This window comes from Bos grunniens, chromosome X (genome assembly GCF_055505025.1).
Source record: "Bos grunniens cultivar Pamir isolate PY7600 chromosome X, Bosgru_T2T1.0, whole genome shotgun sequence".
NCBI classification, from domain to species: domain Eukaryota; kingdom Metazoa; phylum Chordata; class Mammalia; order Artiodactyla; family Bovidae; genus Bos; species Bos grunniens.
In genome coordinates this window covers 88,727,995-88,744,734 of record NC_141194.1, presented here as the reverse complement: position 1 = coordinate 88,744,734, position 16,740 = coordinate 88,727,995, and positions in this window count along the sequence as shown.

Sequence of the window (16,740 nt, the reverse complement as noted above, 5' to 3'; positions counted from 1 at the left end):
TTCTCATTGAAATTAGCAAGTTACCTTCAATGGCAGCATCTCTCAACCCTATCTCTGGCCTACTGAAGACTTCCACTGTACCATGTTCCAAGAGTGATAAGGCTTGCAAAACTAATACAATTATGTAAAGTTTAAAAATAAAATAAAATTTAAAAAAAAAAAGAGTGATAAGGCTCCTCTTGTCAATGTATTTTTCAGTGTCTTGTGGAAGAAAACATCCCCTAGGTCCTACTGGGGGACATGGTTAGGATGTAGGTGAGTGGATCATGTATCATAAATGTATTCCAATGTTTTGATTTCCTTAAGCCTTTGGAGAACTTCCTTTACATTACACCAAGGATATCTGGCATATCAACTTCATTTAATATGGGCTAATTTTCAGCCTTGACTTCAGTCAACCAAGCAAATAGAACCACTTTCAAGTGGGCAAGCTAGTAATTGAATCCAGAATCTCTGATAAGTGGCCCAATTAAAATTACATTCCTTCCTCCAAGGCATAGTATCTATCCTTAAAATACATTCCCACACATATTCTCCAAATTTCTGCTGTTATAAATTAGCAAAATTTCACAATTTCCTCCTTCCAGTTCAGACTTATATTTGAATTCTTAGAGCGTCAGTTCAGTTCAGTCACTTAGTCCTGTCCAACTCTTTGCGACCCCATGGACTGCAGCACACCAGGCCTCCCTGTCCATCATCAGCTCCCAGAGCTCGCTCAAATTCATGTCCATCTGCCATCCAACCATCTCATCCTCTGTCGTCCCCTTCTCCTCCTGCCCTCAGTCTTTCCCAGAATCAGGGTCTTTTCCAGTGAGTCAGTTCTTTGCATCAGGTGGCCAAAGTATTGGAGTTTCAGCTTCAACATCAGTCCTTCCAATGAATATTCAGGACTGATTTCCTTTAGGATGGACTGGTTGGATCTCCTTGCAGTCCAAGGGACTCTCAAGAGTCTTTTCCAATACCACACTTCAAAAGCATCAATTTTTCAGCACTCAGATTTCTTTATAGTCCAACTCTCACATCCATACATGACTATACTATGATCTAACTCTAGTTGTAGGTCTGGAAGCAATGAGAGGTGGTAGGAATGGTACATGAGGAAAATAGGCATTCCCTTGCAAGTAACTTGAGGATGCTGAAGCAAGGCAGGGCCAGGTTCATCAACTAGGGATGGCTTTTAGGACAAAGAAGTCTAATTGGTGAGGTACTTAGAATCATCTGAATTCACCCAAATATCCTCATTTCTATTCTAGGAGATCTCATCTAATCAAACAAATGCCCTTACTTTCCCCAAAGTGACACATGACAATGCTGTGAGTTCATTATATATTGTAATTCAAACACCTATAGGAATAAGACTCTAATTTTCAGCTATATGAAGCTGAATATGGCCTGTGTACCCTGACACTGAATTAATTCTCAGAGGTGGAGTTTTGGGTGAAGTAGAAAAGAATAGCTTTATTGCTTTGCCAGGTGAAGGAGGCCACAGTGGGCTAATGCCCTCAAAACTCTGTATTGCAACCTGGAGAGGGTAGTGAGAAATTATTTTAATAATGGTTCAAAAAGGGCATGATCAGCTTGTGGACATTCTGCTGATTGGTAGGTGGTGAAGTAAGTGGGACTCAGCATCAACAACCTTCTGGTTCCAATCGGTCTGTGGTCTATATCAACAAGAGATAATAGAAACTTACCATCCTCTGTTTCTTGAGCTGGCAATTTAAATCTTAGGGTTGTCATTTTTTTTTTTAATTATTATTTTTTGTTGTGCTGGGTCGTCATTGCTGTGTACAGGCTTTTTCTAGTTTTGGAGGGAGGAGGCTACTCTTTACTTTTATGGTGTGTGAGCGTCTCATTGTGGTGGCTTCTCTTGTGGTAGAGCACAGGCTTTGGGGCACTCAGGCTTCAGTAGTTGCTGCACGAGGGCTCAGTAGTTGTGGCTTGCGGGCTCCAGAGTGCAGGTTCAATAGTTATGGCACATGGGCCTAATTGTCCCTCGGCATATGGGATCTGCCTACCGCACAATTGCACTCATCTCACAAGCTAGCAAAGTAATATTTAAAATTCTCCAAGCGAGGCTTCAACAGTATGTGAACCATGAATTTGCAGATGTTCAAGCTGGATTTAGAAAAGGCAGAGGAACCAGAGATCAAATTGCCAACATCCCTCAGATCATAGAAAAACCAACAGAATTCCAGAAAAATATCTACTTCTGCTTTACTGACTATGCCAAAGCCTTTGATGGTGTGGGTCACAACAAACTGTGGAAAATTCTTCAAGAGATGGGAATACCAGACCACCTGACCTGCCTCTTGAGTAACCTGTATGCAGGTCAAGAAGTAGCAGTTAGAACCGGACATGGAACAATAGACTGGCTCCAAATCGGGAAAGGAGTACATCAGGGCTGTATATTGTCATCCTGCTTATTTAACTTATATACAGAGTACATCATGTGAAATGCTGGGCTGGATGAAACACAAGCTGGAATCAGGATTGCTGGGAGAAATATCAATAACCTCAGATATGCAGATGACACCACCCTTATGGCAGAAAGCAAAGAAGAGCTGAAGAGCCTCTTGATGAAAGTGAAAGAGGAGCATGAAAAAGCTGGGTTGAAACTCAACATTCAAAAAACAAAGATCATGGCATCTGGTCCCATCACTTCATGGCAAATAGATGGGGAAACAATGGAAACAGTGAGATAATTTACTTTTTGGAGCTCCAAAATCACTGCAGTTGGTGACTGCAGCCATGAAATTAAGACATTTGCTCCTTGAAAGAAAAGTTATGACCAACCTAGACAGCATATTAAAATGAAGAGACATTACTTTGCCAACAAAAGTCCATCTAGTCAAATCTATAAGTTTTGATCTATAACTTATAGATGGATCTATAAGTCCATCTATAGTTTTTCCATTAGTCATGTATGGATGTGAGAGTTGGACTATATAGAAAGCTGAGCGCCAGAGAATTGATGCTTTTGAATTGTGGTATTGGAGAAGACTCTTGAGAGTCCCTTGGATTGTAAGGAAATCCAACCAGTCAATCCTAAAAGAAATCAGTCCTGAATATTCATTGGAAGGACTGATGCTGAAGCTGAAGCTCCAATATTTTGGCCACCTGATGCGAAGAACTGACTCCTTGGAGAAGACCCTGAGGCTGAGAAAGATTGAAGGCAGAAGAAGAAGGGGAGATGAGATGGTTGGATGGCATCACCAGCTCGATGGACATAAGTTTGACATAAGCTCCAGGAGTTGGTGATGGACAGGGAAGCCTGGCATGCTGCAGTCCATGGGGGTCACAAAGAGTCACATATGACTGAGTGACTGAACTGAGAACACAGTTAGAAGTCATCCCATTCCATAGTTCTTGGGTTCATCATTACTGCCTAAATAATCTGTAGTAGCAGCTACCCAGACCACAAAGCCTTGCGTTCAGGAGGCACTTCATTGTAGATGCCTACTGGTTGTGATTTGATTGGTTTGCATTTTGTGTCATGAAATACTAGCATCTCCTTTTCTGAATACTAATAGAATTAGCACTACTTTCAAATCCAATCAGGCTATCTAATCAATTCTAATTTCCTGTTTTCCTGAAACACTTTTGGACCTCAAACAAAGCTAGTGGAGGTGGTGGAATTCCAGCTAAGCTATTTCAGATTTTGAAGGATGATGCTGTTAAAGTGCTGCACTCAATATGCCAGCAAATTTGGAAAACTCAGCAGTGGCCATGGGACTGGAAAAGGTCAGTTTTCATTCCAATCCCAAAGAAGGGCCATGCCAAAGAATGTTCAAACTACTGCACAATTATACTCATTTCACATGCTAGCAAGGTAATGCTCAAAATTTTTCAAGCTAGGTTTCAACAGTACGTGAACTGATAACTTCCAAAGGTAAAAGCTGTATTTAGAAAAGGCAGAGGGAGCAGAGATCAAATTTAGAGCATCAGCTGATTCATAGAAAACACAAGGGAATTCTGGAAAAACATCTGCTTCATGGACTATGCTAAAGCCTTTGATTGTATGGATCACAACAAGCTAGAAAATTCTTAAAGAGATAGGAATACCAGAGCACCTTACCTGCCTCCTGAGAAAATGTATGCATCTCAAGAAGCAACAGTTAGAACTGGACATGGAACAGACTGGTTCCAAATTGGGAAAGGAGTATGTCAAGGCCGTATATTGTCAGCCTGTTTATGTATTGTCAGCCTGTTTGTACATCTTGTGAAACGCTGGACTGGATGAAGCTCAAGCTGGAATCAAGATTGCCAGGAGAAATATCAATAACCTTGGATATGTAGATGACACCACCCTAATGGTGGAAAGTGAAGAGGAACTGAAGAGCCTCTTGATGATGGTGAAAGAGAGTGAAAAAGCTGCCTTAAAAGTCAACATTCAGAAAACTAAGATCATGGCATCTGGTCCCATGACTTCATGGCAAATAGATGGGGAAACAATGGAAACAGTGACAGACTTTATTTTCTTGGGCTCCAAAATCAGTGTGGATGGTGACTGCAGCCATGAAATTAAAAGATGCTTGCTCCTTAGAATAAAAGCTATGACAATCCTAGACAGCATGTTAAAAAGCATGAGACATCACTTTGCCAAGAAAGATCTGCACAGTCAAAGTTATAGTCTTTCCAGTAGTCATGTACGGATGTAAGAGTTGTACCATAAAGAAGGCTGAGTGCCTAAGAACTGATGCTTCCAAACTGTGGTGCTGGAAGAGTCTCTTGAGAATCCTTTGGACTGCAAGGAGATCAAGCCAATCAATCCTAAATGAAATCAACCCTGAATATTCATTGGAAGGACTGATGCTGAAGTTGAAGCTCCAAAACTTCGGCCATCTGATGCAAAGAGCCAACTCATTGGAAAAGCCCCTCATGCTGGGAAAGATTTAAGGCAGGAGGAGAAAGGGGTGACAGAGGATGAGATGGTTGGATGGCATCATCACCTCAATGATTGAGCAAACTCCCAGAGATAGTGAAGATCAGAGAAATGTGGGGTGCCAGTCCATGGGGTCACAAAGAGTCAGACAGGACTGAGCAGCTAAACAACAGCAAGAACCCCATGGAGCCTTGGTGGGGGAGGGAGCTGCGAGGAGACAGGCCTTCCTCCATATCCTCTGCTTTAGTTCCTCTCCAAAATATCTAGATAATAGTATTTGACACACATTTTCTGAGTTGTTTTGCAGATGTAAAAAACCTTCCCCTGTCCAAGAATGGAAGATGTTAACTACTTGACAGAGTCCCAGGCCTCCTGGAGCCTAGGGACTGATAATGTCAACCCGTGATACCACCCTGCTGCCTCACCATCAGCCAGAGAAATGTGCACAAGCTGATCTCAGACCCTGCGACCCTCCTCCCTCACCTGACTTATATTTTTAAAAACTTTTTATTTTGTATTGGGGTGTGTGCATGCATGCTAAGTACCTTCAGTCGTGTCCGACTCTTTGAGACCCTATGGACCCACCATGCTCCTCTGTCCATGGGATTCTCCAGGCAAGAATACTGCAGTGGATTGCCATGCCCTCCTCCAGGGGATCTTCCTGACCCAGGGATCGAACCCGTGTCTCCTACATCTCCTGCATTGGCAGGTGGGTTCCTTACCACTAGCACCACCTGGGAAGCCCATATTGAGGTATAGCCAATTAACAAACAATGTTGTGATAGTTTCAGGTGGAGGGCGAAGGGACCCAGCCATCCATATACATGTATCCATTCTCTCCCAAATAATGCTCAAAATTCTCCAAGCCAGGCTTCAGCAATATGTGAACCATGAACTTCCTGATGTTCAAGCTGGTTTTAGAAAAGGCAGAGGAACCAGAGATCAAATTGCCAACATCTGCTGGATCATGGAAAAAGCAAGAGAGTTCCAGAAAAACATCTATTTCTGCTTTATTGACTATGCCAAAGCCTTTGACTGTGTGGATCACAATAAACTGTGGAAAATTCTGAAAGAGATGGGAATACCAGACCACCTGATCTGCCTTTTGAGAAATCTATATGCAGGTCAGGAAGCAACAGTTAGAACTGGACATGGAACAACAGACTGGTTCCAAATAGGAAAAGGAGTATGTCAAGGTTGTATATTATCACCCTGCTTATTTAACTTATATGCAGAGTACATCATGAGAAACGCTGGACTGGAAGAAACAAGCTGGAATCAAGATTGCCAGGAGAAATATCAATAACCTCAGATATGCAGATAACACCACCCTTATGGCAGAAAGTGAAGAGGAACTAAAAAGCCTCTTGATGAAGGTGAAAGTGGAGAGTGAAAAAGTTGGCTTAAAACTCAACATTCAGAAAACGAAGATCATGGCATCTGGTCCCATCATTTCATGGGAAATAGATGGGGAAACAGTGGAAACAGTGTCAGACTTTATTTTTTTGGGCTCCAAAATCACTGCAGATGGTGACTGCAGCCATGAAATTAAAAGACACTTACTCCTTGGAAGGAAAGTTATGACCAACCTAGATAGCATATTCAAAAGCAGAGACATTACTTTGCCAACAAAGGTTCGTCTAGTCAAGGCTGTGGTTTTTCCTGTGGTCATGTATGGGTGTGAGAGTTGGACTGTGAAGAAGGCTGAGCGCCGAAGTATTGATGCTTTTGAAGTGCGGTGTTGGAGAAGACTCTTGAGAGTCCCTTGGACTGCAAGGAGATCCAACCAGTCCATTCTGAAGGAGATCAACCCTGGGATTTCTTTGGAAGGAATGATGCTAAAGCTGAAACTCCAGTACTTTGGCCACCTCATGCGAAGAGTTGACTCATTGGAAAAGACTCTGATGCTGGGAGGGATTAGGGGCAGGAGGAGAAGGGGACGACAGAGGATGAGATGGCTGGATGGCATGATTGACTCGATGGACGTGAGTCTGGGTGAACTCTGGGAGTTGGTGATGGACAGGGAGGCCTGGCGTGCTGCGATTCATGGGGTCGCAAAGAGTCGGACACGACTGAGCGACTGAACTGAACTGGATACTCCCCCAAACTCCCCTCCCATCTAGGCTGCATTGAGCAGAGTTCCCTGTGCTATAGAGTAGGACCTTAGTGCTTTGCTGAAACCCTTCTGGGAGTTCCAGGCTTTAGAGCTTGAGCCACCTGTCTGCTTGCATAGCCCTGCAATAAACCTTTCTCTTCTCCAAACTCCAACATTTCAGTTTGTTTGGCCTCACTGTGCATTGGGCACCCAAACTTGCATGAACACTTGTGCCTTTGAGCACCTTTCATTGGTCAGGGTTCAGTTGCAGAGATCAGAAGCCACTCTAGCTAGTTTAAGGAGGAAGCATTGTAGGGAGATTCTTTACTGGCTGAGCCATCAGGGAAGCCTATGCATATGATTGCTGCTGCTGCTGCTGCTGCTAAGTCGCTTCAGTCGTGTCCGACTCTTAGCGACCCCATGGACTGCAGCCTACCAGGCTCCTCTGTCCATGGGATTTTCCAGGCAAGAGTACTGGAGTGGGGTGCCATTGCCTTCTCCAGCATATGATTAGCTGAACCTAAATTATTCAGAATCTCAGCTGAAAGGAAGTCCAGAAAGTGTGTGTGTCTTTTTATACTTTCCATCAACTGCATGACACACTAGGATGGGGGTTGGAGTGGAGCTGAACACCAAGCTACCATACCTATCCTAACCCTCATCAAAGATTTAGTATATTTGGCTTTAGTATATTTAGTGTATATCCTGGAATCCCAATTCCAGGATAACAGGAAACTCAGACTTCTTTCAATTTTCTTCTGTTTCTCTGAATCATTCTCTGCTTCTATGTGCACATAGACTTTCTGGTGCCTCTAATCAGAACCTGGCCAAAACCTTTAGCCCTCTCACCATCTTCTAAAAGAAATCATAATGTTAGGGGAAACACTGACTGAAACCGCCCTCCCGGGTCAGGTACCAGAGTAGCCATTTGCATGAGTTATTTTATGACAGGAGGTCCTGGTAAGGAACACAGAACTAACAAGCCACCACCACTGGAAGAATTCGCGAAAGGTCAAAAGGAGAGAGGAGATGCCAGTCCATGTGTCCTACCACCTCCCAGAATCCTCCTCATTGGAATCTTGGCTGAGCAACACCAGAAAGGACCCTGAGTCAGAATGATTGGCCAGAGACAGCCCGGAAATTAACTACATTACCATAAAGCCTGAGGCTGTGAACCACGTGACAGAGCAGTCCTCTTGGGTTCCTTACCTTGCAGCTCTCTGCCCTGGCGCTCCTTCCCAATAAAGTCTCTTGCTTTTTCAGCATGTGTGTCTCCTTGGACAATTCATTTCTGAGTGTTAAACACGAGCCCACTCTCGGGCCCTGGAAGGGGTCTCCTTTCCTGCAACAAAAACGCAATAAGTGCTTGATGATTTTTGTCTTTTTCCTCAAGATTTGTGATATTATGAGAGAAAGACCATATCAAGGAATACGTGGCCATCTGCCATCTCATTGCATTCCTGACTGGTTCCATTTTTTCCTCACTTACTTTTGAAGTTGATCCCTCAAGTTCATGTTCTTCCATGAATCCAAACTCTTTGTATATGGCTCTTCCTGTGATACTTTCAATAATTTTACTTTAATTCCCATTACTCTCCTTTTATCTTACTTTTTATGTTTCAGCAAATGTTTTGGTCAGTTGAGATGTCTCCTACCATTTTTACTGTTGTTCTTATGCCAATTCTTTTATAGATTATTTTTAAGTTTTCCCATCATTTTAGAGAACTTTAAAAAATTTTCAGTATCTTTTTGGAATTTGAATAGTGTGAGTCCTTAAAATGGCTTCTAGGGAAAAAAATCCATTTTCCTAACAAACACACTGACTACATTTGGAGTGGTATAATATGTTCATTTTACTCAAATGTGAAGGCAGCCTAGATTTGCAGAAAATTGAGGATTTTGTAAGCCCTTGCCAATGGCAACTACCAAAAGTCACCACTCCCAGTAACTCAAGCAAAACTACTGTTCTGCTCCCATATTCACAGGTTTGTACACAGAGCTTCTTGGACAGATTTCCCAAGTTGACCAGGAGATGGAGTTTCCAGGAAAGTTGGACAGGACATAAAAATGGCAATATTTCAGCTACCTCTAGGAGTAAAGCCATGAGCTTCATCTCCTCCAGTAATTTACCTGAATGGCTTTTATGCCAGATCTCCAAGGGTTTCTCCTAGAAATTTCTGGGGCTTGTGCCTGCATTTTGAAAGGCAGACTATTATTATACTGAAGTTTCCTTCACGATGCTTATTAAAATACAACTCTATATAAATTTTTTACAATTTTCAGAGTGATTTCATTATATAATCACCCACCCAAACCTCATTTCCAACAAACCCAAAGAAGTTGATAGGCTAAGGACTGGCCCCCCTTTTAGAGATGAGGAAACTAAGTCAATAGACCAACATATTACAGATAATAAATGACAGAACCTGAACAAGTACTTCAGTCAAGTCTCCTACTCACAATGCTCCCCCACCTCAGAAAATATTTGCCATAATAAAATCTGATAGGAACTTTACTGGTGGTCCAGTGGTTAAGACTCCACCTTCCAGTGCAGAGGTCATGGGTTCGATCCCTGATTGGGGAACTAAGAAGAACTAAGATCCCACATGTCATGTGGTGCAGGACAACAAGTGGCACTAGAAAACTTGAATACCTCTATGCAAAAAACAGCAGCAACAACTGATCATACCTTGCACCATACACAAAGATTAACTCAAAATGGATCATAGACCTAAATGTAAAACCAGAAGAAAAGAAGAAAAATGTCTGATAAGTTTGCACACAATGGATTTTTATTTTATACTTTTCTTACCTGTGGAAATTGTCATCAGTTTTCCAAAGGTTCTTTGATAATTAAACAAGTTTCCTTGGATCTTTTTGAGCAGGGGACATTTTCACTGTTAGCCCAAGGTAAAACCAGTACTCCCAGGCTCACAATTTCACAACATAGTCCTGTCACTCCTGGGTGTCCATGAAAGAGTTACACACATCTATAGACTCAATATGAAATTTGAATTTAAATTGAATTTGCTCCCCCACATCCTCAGAGATCATGAGAAGGTGAGGAAATGGAATAAGTACATCCTTTCTGTCCAGTGTAGACATCGGCTAGGACAAGACGCTGACCCTAGACCAATCTTCCTAGGTTTCATTGGTTCAAGGAGGAGTTTTCATGCCCGAATCCCACCATTCACCCTTCTTCTCTTCAAAGTTTTCTGCTGAGGTACTGATGAACCTATTTACAGGGAAGAAATGGAGACACAGACATAGAGAACGGACTTGTGGATGCAGTGGGGGAAGGAGAGGGTGGGACAAATTGAGAGAGTAGCATGGACATATATACACTACCATGTGTAAAACAGATGGCTAGTGGGAAGCTGCTGCATAGCACGGGGAGCTCAACCTTGTGCTCTGTGACAACCCAGAGGGCTGGGATAGGGAGTGGGTGGGAGGAAGGCTCAAGAGGGAGGGGATATATGTATACTTATAGCTGATTCACATTGTTGCATGAAACCAACACAACATTGTAAAGCAATTATCCTCCAATTAAAAAAATAAAACTAATAGTGAAAAAAAAAAGGTTTCCACTGAGAAAGCTATAGGCACACAGAGTGATTAGAACAGCAAGTGAAGTGTCTTTTATTAATAAAAGCTTGATATGAGAATTTAGATACACTTGGTAATCCCTCCTCCCCTCATTCTCTCTGTTTTAGAGTTCTCTGGTTTCACAAATTAATCAGAAAACACAACTTAAGCTACTCCTCCTCTGAATCTGAGAATCTAAGGTGGTCAGAACAAATGTGGCCTGACCTGATAGCTCAGTTGGTAAAGAATCCACCTGCAATGCAGGAGACCCTGGTTCGATTCCTGGATCAGGAAGATCCGCTGGAGAAGGGATAGGCTACCCACCCCAGTATTCTTGGGCTTCCCCTGTGGCTCAGCTGGTAAAGAATTTACCTCCAATGTGGGAGAACTGGGCTTGATCCCTAGGTTGGAGAAGGGGAAGTCTACCTACTCCACTATTCTGGCCTGGAGAATTCCATGGACCAAAGAGTCAGAAAAGAGTGAGTGACTTTTACTTAACTGAAATCATTCTAAGCAGGTGGAACCAATAATATAGTCTATAGATGTATAGATCAATTTTCACTGTGATGACCCTGCTCACCAGTGAGATGTAGCATAATGATTGATCTCAGACCCACCAGATTAACAGCTTCTATGCAGGAAGAGCTCAGAAAGAGGTATAGCAAACGTCAGTTGTAGGTAACCTGAATTTGCTCTCCACCATGGACCAAAGCTGAAGCATGGAGAGGAGGCTTAAAAATGTTCCCTTTCCTAATATGAGAGAGAATATGCTCACTGTTCCACATATGTTTGCTGGGGAGGAGTTGATTTTGATGTTGGCTCCCTCTCAGGTTGCCATGGTGATGACAGAGAGAAGAGTAAGTGACAGCATAAAGAGAAATCCAGTGTCATCCAGAGATGCAGTGTTCCAGGAGGAATTAACAAGATTCCCCTCACAGTAGAACCAAACTTGCTGGGGCTTCCGAGTAACATAGGGCCTGAGGAAGAAGTCTTTGGGCCCAAAGACCTGTTATCTTCGCAGGGCTTGTGCTGCTACCAATGTGCCAGAATGAGAGGATCCCAGCCTCTGATACTGACACTCAAGCCTGTGTTCATGTCAAATGACACTGAGGGCTATTATATTGCTTCCCTTAGTGCCTGCAAACAGGTGTTACCAATCAGGACCCACACAGATGACACACATCAGCACCTCCCAATGTCTGGGCAGATTTGCAAACAGGGCAGATTTGCCCTTCTGAGGCCCCGACGGTTCAGTCCAACACAAGTGGCTAACCAAGTTGGCTGTGAATACAGGACAGCAGTTAATTTCTCCCACAGGTTGGCAGGGGAGATAATGTTCATCTCACCTCAAACTTATCATCTGACATTTAATTGTATTCTTGGCATGTGTTAGAGATGTGGCTATATTGGGTAACCAGTCCCGGGAAGTTGCTATCTTTTCTTTTAGGAAAATAACATGGTTTGACAGTTTACAGCAGATGCAGTCCTGGCCTTAGAAACAGGAAACCTTTTGTCAGAGTGCAGTGATGTGGCTTCTACACAATAAGGCTGTATCCTGGATTATAGATGCTTCATGTTTAGCCAGAGCTCAGAACGATTGCAAGGATTAGCGGAAAAGCCCTGGACTCAACATAAGATTTAGGGGTCCAGTCTTGGCTCCTGTACTGACTTGTGGGGCAACCTTGAACCAATCGCTTCTTTCATCATCTTCAATTTCCTCATTGAAAGATGGGAATATCTCATGGGGAGTAATAAGAGACTCAAATGAGTCCATGGATGCCAAGCTGCTCTGAAGTGCAGAAAGAGCCCAGCCTGTATGTAAAGCCAGCTTACTAACATCACAGGATAGTGAAGGACAAAGATGTACAGTCCAAGGTACTTGAAAGTATCCATGGAGAAAAACAAATGTTTTAACCCATTTCTTGCCCATAAGCCTTGGGTAAGCGTTGACAGTGCCTCCCTTCAGGAGAGACTGCAAGCTTGGAGGCACCAGGGACCTAATAGAGCCAAATAGGGAAAAACAGGGAAACCTGCAGTTCATGGGGTTGCAAAGAATCGAACTGACTTAGCGACTGAACAACAAGGGAAGTCAAGGGAAGCCAAGGATGTGATTACTGAAATGATACCATGATGGGGCTTCCCTGGTGGCTCAGATGGTAAAGAATCTGCCCGCAATGCAGGAGACCTGAGTTCGATCCCTGGGTCAGGAAGATCCCCTGGAGAAGGAAATGGCTATCCATTCCAGTATTCTTGCCTGGAGAATTCCATGGACAGGGGAGTTTGGCAGGCTACAGTCTACGGGGTTGCAAAGAGTAGGACACAACTGAGCCCTCAAGTGTGTGTCCAGAAAATGATTATATATACGCACACATTTTATAAATCTATATCTATCTATCTCCACACACACACACAAACACACACGACACACAACACACGACATACTGAGTCTCAGATCTGTAACATGCCCAGTACTCTGCTAAGTATTTTACATGTATTATCTAATTTAATCCTTATAATTACCCTGTGAATGTATTATCATACCTGTCTTATAGATGAAGGAACTGAGGCTTAGAGACTAATTTGCTATTTTGGCTGTCATCGTTTAGCTAGCAAAGAACCCGTATTTGCAATCCAGGTGTGTGTGTGTAGTGTGACTCCACAGCCTGTTCATATAACCACCTGGCACTAAATTGTTGGCCATAGAATCTCCTGGGTGCCTGGACCTCCTGATCCCTCACCCAGTGCTAAAGGTCTACGGTCAGTTTAGAACTCAGCCACCAGAAGGCGCTGCCTCCCATGCTGTTAATGGGCAGCGGTTGAATTGCTGGGGACTTGTGCATGCTGCATGCTAAGTCGCTTCAATCGTGTCCCCACTCTGTGCGACCCTATGGACTGGAGCCCACCAGGCTCCTCTTTCCATGGGATTCTCCCAGCAAGAATACTAGAGTGGGTTGGCATGCTCTCACCTAAGGGATCTTCCTGACCCAGGGAATGAAGCTGGGTCTCCTGCGTTGCAAGCAGATTCTTTTACCATCTGAGCTGCCAGGGAAGCCAAAGCTGGCTATTCTCTCTCAGGGAGGGAAGAGTTCTGGAAGAACCCAGAGCCCAACTCCAGGTTTTTCTTGAGTTCTTGCTCAACCCCTTTTAATTCACACTTAGCCCCAGGGCCCAGATTTCCCCAGTGATGGGGATAAAAATGCCTTGCACATCAGTTTATATGCTTCTCTTCCATGTAGGCCACAGGAGATCAGGCAAGGTGCCTGCCTTCTCGGAACTCTGAAGGGAAACGAGTAGAAGGAGCCGAGCGGTTAAGAGCCAGAATTCCGTGACTACACTGTCTGAGTCTCCCTCAGGTTCCCCACTTTCTGGCCTTGCTGAGGTCATTTCAACTCTCTGAGCCCCCTTTTCCTATCTGTAAACATGAGGATAGCACCTCCCCACCCCACCCTGCTGGGACTTGGTCAGCCTTGTTCAGGATAAAGCATGTGGAGTGCTGAGCTCAGTGCCTGGTGCATCTCAGGAGAACTGGGCTATTCAAAATTTCTCCTTCTGGGCCCAGACCCTTCAGCCAGAAGGAAGCTCGCCCAGCCAGGATGGAGTTCACACAGAGGTTGCACAGCACTGAGGGGAGGGAACAGAAGTCCTTCATCCGGCCCTGGTCTCTGGTAGCCCTGTGCTCCAAAGAGCCCAGGCTCTGTGAGAGGCTGCCACTGCCCAGCAGGAGGCCCTCAAATATCCCTCTCTTGGTGACACCTTTCAGCAGCCCTCAGCTCTTCCTGGCTCAGAATTGTTCCTAGTCTCTGACTTACTTCCCTCCAGCTGGAGTTGAAACATTTTCTCTCTTGCCCTCTCACACATTGAATCCTTCACCAAGCTCTGTAGACTCTACTTCCTGAAAGCACTGGGGCTCTGCCATGAGGCAGACCGGAAGCCTGGTTCTGCTGCTTATCACTGGTATAACCTGGGCAAGTGCTGTAATCATTCAAATATGGGTTCAGCCATTGATTCATGGTGTGACCTTAAGCAGATTCCTTAAACTCTCCAAACCACAGTTTGTTCATCTCTAAAGTGGGGATAATAACAGTACTTATGTATCAGAGTTGTTGTAAGGATTAAATGAGGTAATAGGTTAAAGTGCCTCATCCTAAGAAGTGGCCATGCTTGTAGTAACCTCCACACAAACACACAGACCCAGGGACAAAATCCTTACTAACCTTAAGTTTCTCACTCATAAATGGGCATAACTGTCTCCTCAGGATTGTTGTGATTATAGTAGCATAGGAGATCATGGTGGCTAATGCGAGCAGCAAGTGCCTTGGAGAACGTGTGACTACCGCTTCCTAAAGACTGGTTCTTTGCCAGGTTTTCTACCTGGCTTTATGCACTTGCCCAGAGGTTGCTACAAGTCTTGCCAGCTGGGGAGTAAACCCAAAACATAGTAACCAACACCAGGCCCCTGAGAGGTCTAAACAGTGAACTCAGGCCACCTAACAACTTTGTTTGGGAGGAGGATTGGCCACCATTTTACAACAGGGGCCTGGGTCGAAGAGGAGACCAACTGCCCACTAGATAACCACACAGGTACAGTCCGGGAGAAGAGGAGAGAGATGGAGTTGGTAACAACCACTGGGGTTGGAGAGAGGGCTTTCCTTTACAGAAACAGAGGAGAAAATAGGCAACTCTTAACGAGCATATGCAGCGTGTATGTGTGTGACTGTGTGAGTGATATAATCAAGGACTACAGAGATGTAGTGAGAAGGCTGAGCGTAGAGAACTGACCTTGACACCTGAGGGGAGTGGGCCTATGATGGAACCAGCAGTGTCAGATATGGGATTTGAACTGAGGTACATCTGCCTCCAAAGCTCATGCTCTTAATCACTATAATATTAATGCCTGGCATGGAGGAGGTGCTCAATGAACATTCATTTAATGAAGGAATTCACACAGCTGCCTCTTTGTGGAAAGTTTTCTCTCTCCATCTCTACCTGGGCCCATTCTTCAAGTCCCAGCTCAAATGAAGATTTGCACTCAACCAAAGTACCCTGTTCTCATTGCTATGGGGGAAACAGGAGGAGTAGTGCTGGGATGAGGACGTATGGGCACCTAGGGTGGGCCAGCTAGGTGGAGCCAGGGGAAGGACTCAGTTTTGCAAAGATTCCCCCCACCCCAAGTCTGTGCACTGGATTTGACGTTGCTACAATGAATGGATACATCCATGACAACAAAGCAACTCACACTGTACTCTGATTAGTCAGAACAGTGACTTCCAATCACTTAGCAACTATGTCGGGGGAAGAGGATTGGAAGCCATTTCAGGGCAAGGGACTGGGAGGAAAATGAGACAAAATGGCTGCCACTGACCAATGGCACATGCTCAGTAAGGGGGAGGAGAGAGGGAAGTAAGAGGAGCTCACTGAGTTAAGAATTACTGCTCCAAGGGTTTTAGGGTCTTTAAGCCACTGGGGATTTAAGGATTTGTAATTCTATGCTACATAATACCCTAAAACCAAAGATATTGGGATTCCAAAGATTTTAAACTCCTACTACCTATGGTACAAGGACTTGAGCAATTTTTGAGCTATTAAATGCTCAAATGAAATGAAATGCTGGGAGCCTAGGACCCAAAACAAGGGTTTTAATCAGAACACTGGACATGTTAAAAATACTAATCCCTCTTCAACTTCAAATCAACCTTGGTTTAACTCTTAGGATAGTGGTTTCAAATAGTCTTTCACACCATCTAGAGACCTCTGAGGGTACCTCACAAAAAGGGGGTGAAGAGAGTTCGTTTACATAGAGAGGACACCAAAGTAGGAATTCTGTGTCTCCCATTGTAATTCCCGGGGCAGCTCCATCTTTATCTGTCTTGTATGTTGGCCCTCTGCATTCAATTCAAAAGAAGGGTGTTCCTGCTGAAGCTCAGAAAATAAGTTGAAGCCACATTTGGTCTCTGTTTCCTTTTGTTTGTTTGCTTAATGGGGGACAAACAATACATCCTGAGATTGGTAAACCATCAAATGGTGCCAGGGAGATCAGGTGGAGATGACTGATAAATCAATCTTTAGTTGAATAAATCCAGTCATTAGCTGACTCTAGCCTACTAGCTGATTTCTAACATAAAATTAATAATAACCACTGCTACAACTATGATTGCTATGAATACCACTACTTATTGTG